Genomic DNA, 8,669 nt, shown 5'->3' on the forward strand with positions numbered 1-8,669 from the left:
TGTGTGCGCTAAGGACACATTAACCGGGCACACATTAACCGGACTCTTTCATTATTTTATTTTTACAAGTCTCATCAGTCTGACATTTTTCTCTTTGAAGTTTCAAACATAGTTACAGGGATTTTTTTTTTCAAAATAACATTAATTTTCAAATAATTTTGTTAATTAGCACGTTTTCAAAACTATTTAGGAAACTAACATCTCGAGTGCAATAGACTCGATTTTGGAGTGCTAAAATTGAGTCCATTGCACTTGGTTTCATTTAAATTGAAATCGAGCCTTACAGACTCGATTTCTCAGTCTTGCCTTTTTCCGTTAGCAACACACTCTGTCTCTCCCTCACTCAACACACTTCGTCTCTCCCTTACTCAAGAATCTCCCTCACTCAAATCACTCAACAAACCCAATGAAACATCAATAATCAAGAAACCCAAAGACCCAAAGAGAGAAACATCAAGAAACGCACCCAAAGATCCAAAGAGAAACATCAAACCCCGTCACCATCACCTGGGTTCAATGGTCGTTGCCTCCTGGAGCCTTCGCTGTTGTTGCCTGGGTTTGATCTCTCTGTTTTGTTTTTTCTGTCTTCGTGGTTTGGGTTTTCTGTTCTTCATGGATTTCTGTTTGGGTTTTTGTCTTTGTTGGTTTGGGTTTCTTCATGAGTTTCTGTTAGAGTTTCTGTGTGTGAGTAACAGAGTGTAACAGAAAAGCATGGATGAGAAATCGAGTTTGTAAGGCTCGATTTCAATTTAAATGAAATCGAGTTCTGCAAACTTGATTTATATGCCATGATCCTGAAATCGAGTTTAGGAAACTTGATTTAGCACTCCCAAAATCAAGTCTATTACACTAGAGATGTTAGTTTCTTAAATTGTTTTGAAAACGTGTTAACTAACAAAATTGTTTGAAAATTAATGTTATTTTGAAAAAAAAAATCCTAGTTACATATACAAATGTTCACAATTCTGACTTATGAGTATTCATTCTTCAGTCTTCAGACGCAGACTTTGAAGAAGAAATTTTGAATTACGAGTATGATCAACAGAAAGCCAAAATGTGAGACAGTGAGAGATTCTCATACAAGTGCATTAACGTGATTCAAAATCAAAATCCCACAAGTGGCATTGAAGAGACCTCTGGGTCTCCGTTAACTTGCACTGTAGACTTCTCATCTTTATTTCTCTCCCTCTCTCATTTTAGCGTAGCATCTTTTCTTCTCTTTTTAGAAAAGCATCCCTGCACCTTCTATTTTCAACTACTCTCTTACGGGGAAATTCTTACCTAGTCCCGGACTACAAGGTCACCTTGCTGACCTTATAGTCCCAACCAGTAAAAAACACCACATCATTAAAAAATGGATGACATCAACCTAACTACCATGTTATACCAACATTCTTGCTAGGGATGGCAATGGGGTGGGGCGGGGCTGAAGGATGAGATCTTTGCCCCCGCCCTGCATGGATTTTTCTTACCCCATCCCCGCCCCGCCCCGCATGATGGGGAAAATTTCTTGCCCCATCCCCGCCCCTTAAGGCCCTGCGAAGACCCGCGAAGCCCCGCACTACACCGTAAAACTTTATTTCTTGTTAATTTTCCCTACAACTATTATCATTTTTTCAAATAAAATGACATGTTTCAATAATAAAAATATACTTGAAATTATAAATAAATTTATCCTATCAAATCAAACTAATTTTTAGCAAAAACTAAATAATATTATCTAAATGTTTAACAAGACAATATCACAACAAAAATCTCATAACATGATAAAATAAAATTTTAACAAGCTTAAAGAAACAGTGTTGTTAAGCAGTCAAATGCCCACACAAAATTACAAAAACAATGACACAGACACATATTTAGAGCCACAGACCCGTAACTCATTAAAAAAAATTATATTATGTTCATGATGAAAAGTAAGTTGAGAATGACCGTATGAATCATGAATGAAATCATCAATTCAATAGTATATAAATTTGTTTCCAATAAAGACAAAAAAAGAAGAAGTTAAAATTGGTACCTTATTTCCAACTTTGCTAGAGAGAAAAAAGAGATAGAGCCACGTTAGGTAGAATAAAATAAGCTGATAATATTTTTGTTTAAATAGTAGAGTTTTAGGGTACAATAAAATTACAATTTAACCCTTATTAATGCGGGGCGAGGCGAGGATGGGGCGGGGTGGGTCTAAAAAGTGTAAACCCATCCCCGCCCCGCCCCCGTGGTGTGGGTCTAAAATCTCGCCCCATCCCCACCCCACCACCTTTGCGGGACGGGAAAAATCCGCACGGGGCAAAGCGGGGAGGGACAGGGAAAAATTGCCATCCCTAATTCTTGCCCATTTTAACACCGTTAGTCCCATCGTTAAACATATCTTGAGGGAATTCAAAATTTCATTTGAGAAGTAGTGGGGTCGGCAAAAATTTTCACTTTCAAAATCTATTCCAAATTCCAATTTCATCATTTTGGAACTCTCTCTATTGGATTTCTACCTGCTTCCCCTCTCTCTCTCTTTTTCGGATTTCCCTGTTCATCATCACCACCGTTTGGTTGCCCTTTCCTTCCACTCAACGCCGAAATTGCTGGCACTTTTAGTAAGGGTTTTTTTTTTTTTTTTTTAATGATTTTTTTTTCCCAATAAGCCTAGTTTGGCTGCTAGGAAAACGAAGGAAGGTATTTGTCAAATTTAGGGGTTGTGTTGATCTGTTCTTTTTCAGACCCCCAAAATCTTCTCTTTCCAACACCTGACATTGAAAGAAGATTTTTTTATTTTCTCTCATTTTCTGTTTCCTTTTGTGTGCCATTTTTCCCCGAAATTTCATTTGTAAGAAAAACCCTATCCCATAAGTTAGTGTAGAAACGAAACCTATACATGTTTGATGAAATGTCTCAATGAAGATGGAGATTCCTTTGTTCTCATACTATTATCTATCAACAAAATGTATAATACATTGTAAAGGGTTTTTTTTTATTATTTTCTTAAATGTCTTTTTAAATTAGATTTCAGTTGGATTTTTGTTGTAGTTTCACATGTAGAAACATAACGCTTCTTTCTTTGCTTGGCAAACAACTTGCTGCTATGTTTGTCAATTTTAAAATAAATTATTTACTGATACGGTAATTGAAATTTTGGTCTTGAAGAAGTTCATTTTTTTTGTGTGAAGGTTGTTGACTGTTGTATATGTGATGACCCCAATTCCATAATTTGTTTTGCCTTTGTTGAGTTTGCTAATGAAGGTAGTTTGAAGGTGTGGTGCATAGTTCAATAGTTGGTGGTAATGAATTTTGATGTTTACTTGATTAATTGCTTTGTTGTTTCTATAGAAGGTGCAAGGGCTACTTTTAGAAATTTCATTGGAGTTTGATAATACCTATATCAACAATCAAGTATATTTGCAATGAATATTTAATTAGGTTACATAATTTTTATATTTATTGTCTAATTGCTTTGTATCTTCTTTTGTAAAATTCTTGGATTTATTTTTCCCTTTGGTTGGAAGTACAATACGTTATTGAAATTATTTGGACATATTTGGATACAAGTTGTAGTAAGATCTTTGGTGCACCAATCTTTTTTTCACTGGAGCATGTCTCTCCATACTTTGGAATAAAGGTGCATTTTATGCCATTTTCAAATCTTGTTTCTTTTGGATATAGTATTATATTAAGACATTGTTGTCACAAGTGTTTGTAGACTTAACTTCTTCTTTTTTCATTGGAAATGCCTTATATTTAGAAGCTGTAGATTTTTTTTTACATGAGCTCATTTGTTTTACCTTTATTGGTTTGACTCATTTTATCATTTGTTATGGGCTACAGAGTTAATTCTTTGATTTCCCTTTTCAGGACAATGCAAAGAAACTTGACAATGTTGCCTAGAGGTGCTGTTAAAGGAGTCTTGGTTCGACTCATTTAGTCTTGGAATGCAGAACAAATGCAGTTCAAGGAGTCCAATGCAGAATAGGTGCTGCTGCTGAAGGAGTCCAATCCGCTGGCTGGGGTTTTCAGATTGAAGAAAGAGATTTGGGAGGATTATTTTTCAAATGTAATTCTTTATTATTTGTTAGTTGTTTAGCATATCAGATTATGTGTAATTGGAGACACTGAATTTAGTTACTATTTAATCAATGCAAAACGAAAGAATCAAGGAGTACTACAATCCAAAATGAAAGAATCTGTCATGTGCTGTGGGGGTGCCCTTTTGCTAGGAATGTCTGGTCAATGGCAAGTAGATGAATTCAGAAGTGTTCGAATAGTGTATCAGATTTCTTTGAATTGTTTCAGACTATGGTAACCAGGCTGAACCAGCAAGAACTTGAGTCTTGGGCAGTTATCGTGTGGGCTGTCTGGAATGCATGAAACAAATTTTACTTTGAAAAGACTCAACTTCAGCCAAGGCACATCTATGATGGTGCTTCGGGTCTCTCAACAGATTACCAGCACCTCATGGCAGCACAAACAACTTGAGTATACTCTGTTTTATCGTGTATTTCACTGCTGCATATTTTTTTTCTTACTCGTGGCCTTTGTTTTATTGAGTACTGACCTGTGCATTATTTTTCGGGGGTCCACTGTGTATGCTTTACAGTCCAGCTCGTAAAATTTTGCTATTTTAACAAAGCTTTCTATCTTTGATCTCCAAAAAAAAAAAAACAAAACTTCTCTTTCTCAAATTCTTAGAGGTTAATCACCTAAAAATCAACCAACTTACCCTTATTTAGTGCATTTGGTGTAGTGTTATCTTACATAAAAATGGACTCCACAGATGGAATCCAAAAATTTATGTGAGGCATAAATACATTAGATGTACAAGACAATTTCTCAATATTTGCAAGAACTTGATTTGAATAAACCAATCTCTAAAACAAGATGTGCAAAAGTAAAGAGAAAAATAGGTTCAACAACATTTTTGCGCCTCTTTTCTATTATAGTTATTTATAAAATGAACTTGTACAACTAAAGAAAAGAAATTTGTCAATACTATGCTGATATAAACAAAAGTGCCCCCCCACCATCCCCCCCCCCCCCCCCCCCCCAAAAAAAAAAAAAAAAACTTATATGATTAAAAAATACAAGAGAGTTCAACTTCAAGAAAACAAAAAATTTTCCATGCTCCCCCCATCTAAGGTTCAGATTGACCTCATCATTGTCTTATATAATTAAATCTTAGTGTTCTAATTTGGGCTTCAACTCGAGCAACTTTTATTTTTCTATCACCATTGCTTCAGATTTAGCTTAGCCTTGAGCCCTCAACCTTCATTCATGGTGTAACTACAAATATTCTAATTTGAACTTCAATGCTAATTATCTCTGCAAGTAAAAATTCATGATTATTAGTAATTAAAAAAAAATGGCACGTGGTCATGGTTAGGGGGATGCTCATGAATATCTCAACTTCATTGGGCAGAAAGGATGCTAGGATCAGAAAGACAAAAAAAAAAAAAAAAAAAAAAAAAAAAACTGACTAGTGACATAAAATGACTGAAATGTAATTAAAATCATCTACCTTTCCTATAAATGAATTTCCAAGAAATCATATGAGCATTTATAATTCTTTCATAAATAATAATATCATCTTAAGTTCCCCCAACAACAAGGTTAGATATTATTAAGCACCTATGATTCCATGAAAATGGTGATTACAACTTAAATTTGGCATCAAGGTTTTGCAATTGAGCATCTATTTCATTGAATCAAAAATAGTAATGTGAGAGACCACAAAAGTGCCTCTCAAAAAAGAGAGATCTTTGAGTGTTTTTAAAGACACCTCTCTTTTTGGGTAAGTGGTGTAGAGTCGCCCCTTATTTTTTATACCAAAAAAATAAGAAAAAAATAAATACAGAATACATGACTGAATTGTTCCATTCTCATTGATTGAATAAAAAAGAATACATGTTTGATAAATTGAGTATTACATGGCTTTGGGTCCTAATTACAAACTACCAAATAATTACATGGCTTTTTGTCCTAGTTACAATCTACCCAAAATAAAAATAAAGACAAAGCCTAGGTTTACCTATCCAAAGACACTAAATTCGGAGGCTAGGTTACGAAATAGGAAGGTGTTAGGCACCCATTCCGCCCAGATAGAGTCTGGTCTTCTAGACTCTTGTGACCAATGTACCTCTTTTATGTATGCTATGAATGATGTTGTACATATGAACAAAACTAATCAAAACTGACTCACATGAATCTATTTTATGAATATTCCCTCTTCTTTTTTAAAAAAAAATCGGATCTATGTTGTGATAAAAAAATTGAATTGGGTTTACAAAAAAAAAAAAAAAAAATCAGATATGTTTTTGGAGACCGAAAGAATTGGTTTTTTGATGAATGAAAAATCAGATCTATTTTGTGATATATTAAAAAAAATCAGAACTGTATATTAAAAAAATCAGATCTGTTTTTATATGTGTAAATAATATTAAGAAAAATATTTTTTTAAGAAGAGAACTTTATTCATGAAATAAATCTATGCTACATGCACTAAACAAACAAACAAAACCACTCATGACCCTTTTTCTTATTTCAAAATCTGCTATGTTAAAAAAAAAAAAAAAAAATCAGATCTACATCTAAAGAAAACATAGATCAATTTTTTTAAATAAGAAAAATTCAAATTTGAATCTAAGGAAGATACGAATCAATTTTTGTTTAAAAAATTCAAATCTGCATCTAATAAAGATGCAAATCAGTTTTTATTTTATTTTTATTTGAGAAAAATTCAGATCTACATCTAATGAAGATGCAAATCAGTTTTTGATTTGAAAAAAATTCAGATCTGCATCTAAGGAAGATGCAAATCAGTTTTTGATCTAAGAAAAATTCTGATTTGCATTTAAGGAAGATACAGGTCAGTTTTTGATTTGAGAAAAATTCATATTTGCATCTAAGGAAGATGCAAATCAGTTTTTGATTTGAGAAAGATGTAGCTAACATGCTGATTTTTGAAATTAAAAATAAATCATGACAATAATAAAAAGAATCAAGAACATATTTCAACAAAAATAAATCAAAAATGCATGATATGTATATTGAAAACAACTAAACTGAAAGAAATGTTAAACATGCATCATCACAATAAGAGAAACATAAGAAAAAAGGGTTAATAAGAAACAACCTCTTGCATGGAGCACTCTTCTTCTTGAGGGATATTTTAGGGTTCAAAGAAACTTATGCAATTATCTTTGAAACCTAAAAACCCTTGCTTACAAAAAAGAAATTCTTAAGACTAAAGCCTCTAGAACCTCTTTAATGTAAGAGAGAGAATTTCAGATAGGGGGGGGGGGGGGGGGTCAGAATTATGAGAAATTTGAGAGTGTGAAAAAATGTCTCTCTGAGAGCCTAAAAAAGTGTCCTAAATTTTGAGATCCAGTCTCTATTTATAGAGGTTGGAATGCTTAAAAAATTAGCAAAGACGATTAGAATACAAACTGGGACGCATCCTTTTGCTAGAAAGTCGAAAATGATGTGTTTTACCCGAAGACCGTCGGGCCAAAGCCTTAATAGGTGCCATTTGTCACTTTGAAAGTACTGATCGGCACTCCAAAAGTGTCAAATGGCACTCTTGGATGCCAATCGCGCTTTTGTGTTTAGGTGTGTTTTGGACTCATTTTTTAGGTTTTCTTGAGCCGGGACTTGCACTTAGATGTGTTTTCAATCCGTATTCTAAGATTTTTAACTCTTTTCTGGATAATTAAGGTCTTTTCAGCAACAATTATCTTGTAGATAAATATTCTAAAATAAATCTTGATAAAGTCTAGATTATCCATAATTTTATTATTATCCAACCATCCCCTTTATTTCCATGCAAGCAATCCTATTTTTGACACTAATTATCAACTAATCACAAAATTATTTAATTAATTTTAATTATTTAGCCAATCAGAATTAATTTAAATTAATCATGCGTGGTCGACTCTACTTAGACACAATGCATGCTGATTGTGCAAACGTGATCATGCAATATCTTCCAATCCGACGGTTTGATTTGGAAACCGGGCATACTGTCACAACCGTTAGAACCTCAAGATCATTTTTATGATATGAAATGAACAAATTGATGCATGTAATGCAATCATGATTTTTTTGGATACACGGATTGTCATTCCAGTCATCCTCCTTGATTAAATCATGGGTGCAAAATCAAGTGTCTACAAGTAATTGAGCATCAATTTCAAAATGTCATTCCCCTTCATTGAAGCACAAATAACAATTGAGCACCAATTTGGAAATTTTAGAATGCCACTCCCCATCACATAAATTCAGAGCTAAAGTCCAACAAACCAAGTAACCAGGAAAAATTTTCTAAAAGCTTTCTGAATGCTAAATAATAGGTAATTATTGTAGAACTATAGAAATGAAGCATACACAAACATTAAACAGTAAGTATATCTTAAAAGGCTAACTTTTTTAGAATTAATTTCTAATTGAATTAGAGGTCAATGCTAAGTGACTCCTTTATGGACAAAGATCAACTTCAAAATTCCAATTGTAATTTCTATTAAATAGATCAGTCAGTTTCCATAAAAAGCAACTAAATCCTTCATAAGACTATATCCAAATGGAAAAAGATAAATTTGATTTTAGTTCATTCTCTGGAACCAAACAGAGGCTAAGATCTTCATTGATGTTTCAAAGCAGTATAGATGGAAACGTAAAACAACACTTAA

The 8,669-nt window shown here is 33.4% G+C and overlaps 1 long non-coding RNA gene across 1 annotated transcript; it reads left to right on the forward strand.

Moving 5' to 3' along the window:
* Positions 1 to 2,389: 2,389 nt before the first annotated feature.
* LOC126713199 (uncharacterized) lies at positions 2,390 to 4,163 on the forward strand. The gene is made up of 2 exons (XR_007651299.1): positions 2,390 to 2,591; positions 3,817 to 4,163. It is a non-coding gene; the product is annotated as an uncharacterized LOC126713199 (long non-coding RNA).
* Positions 4,164 to 8,669: the final 4,506 nt, after the last annotated feature.

This window comes from Quercus robur, chromosome 2, assembly GCF_932294415.1.
Source record: "Quercus robur chromosome 2, dhQueRobu3.1, whole genome shotgun sequence".
In the NCBI taxonomy this organism is placed as follows: Eukaryota; Viridiplantae; Streptophyta; class Magnoliopsida; order Fagales; family Fagaceae; genus Quercus; species Quercus robur.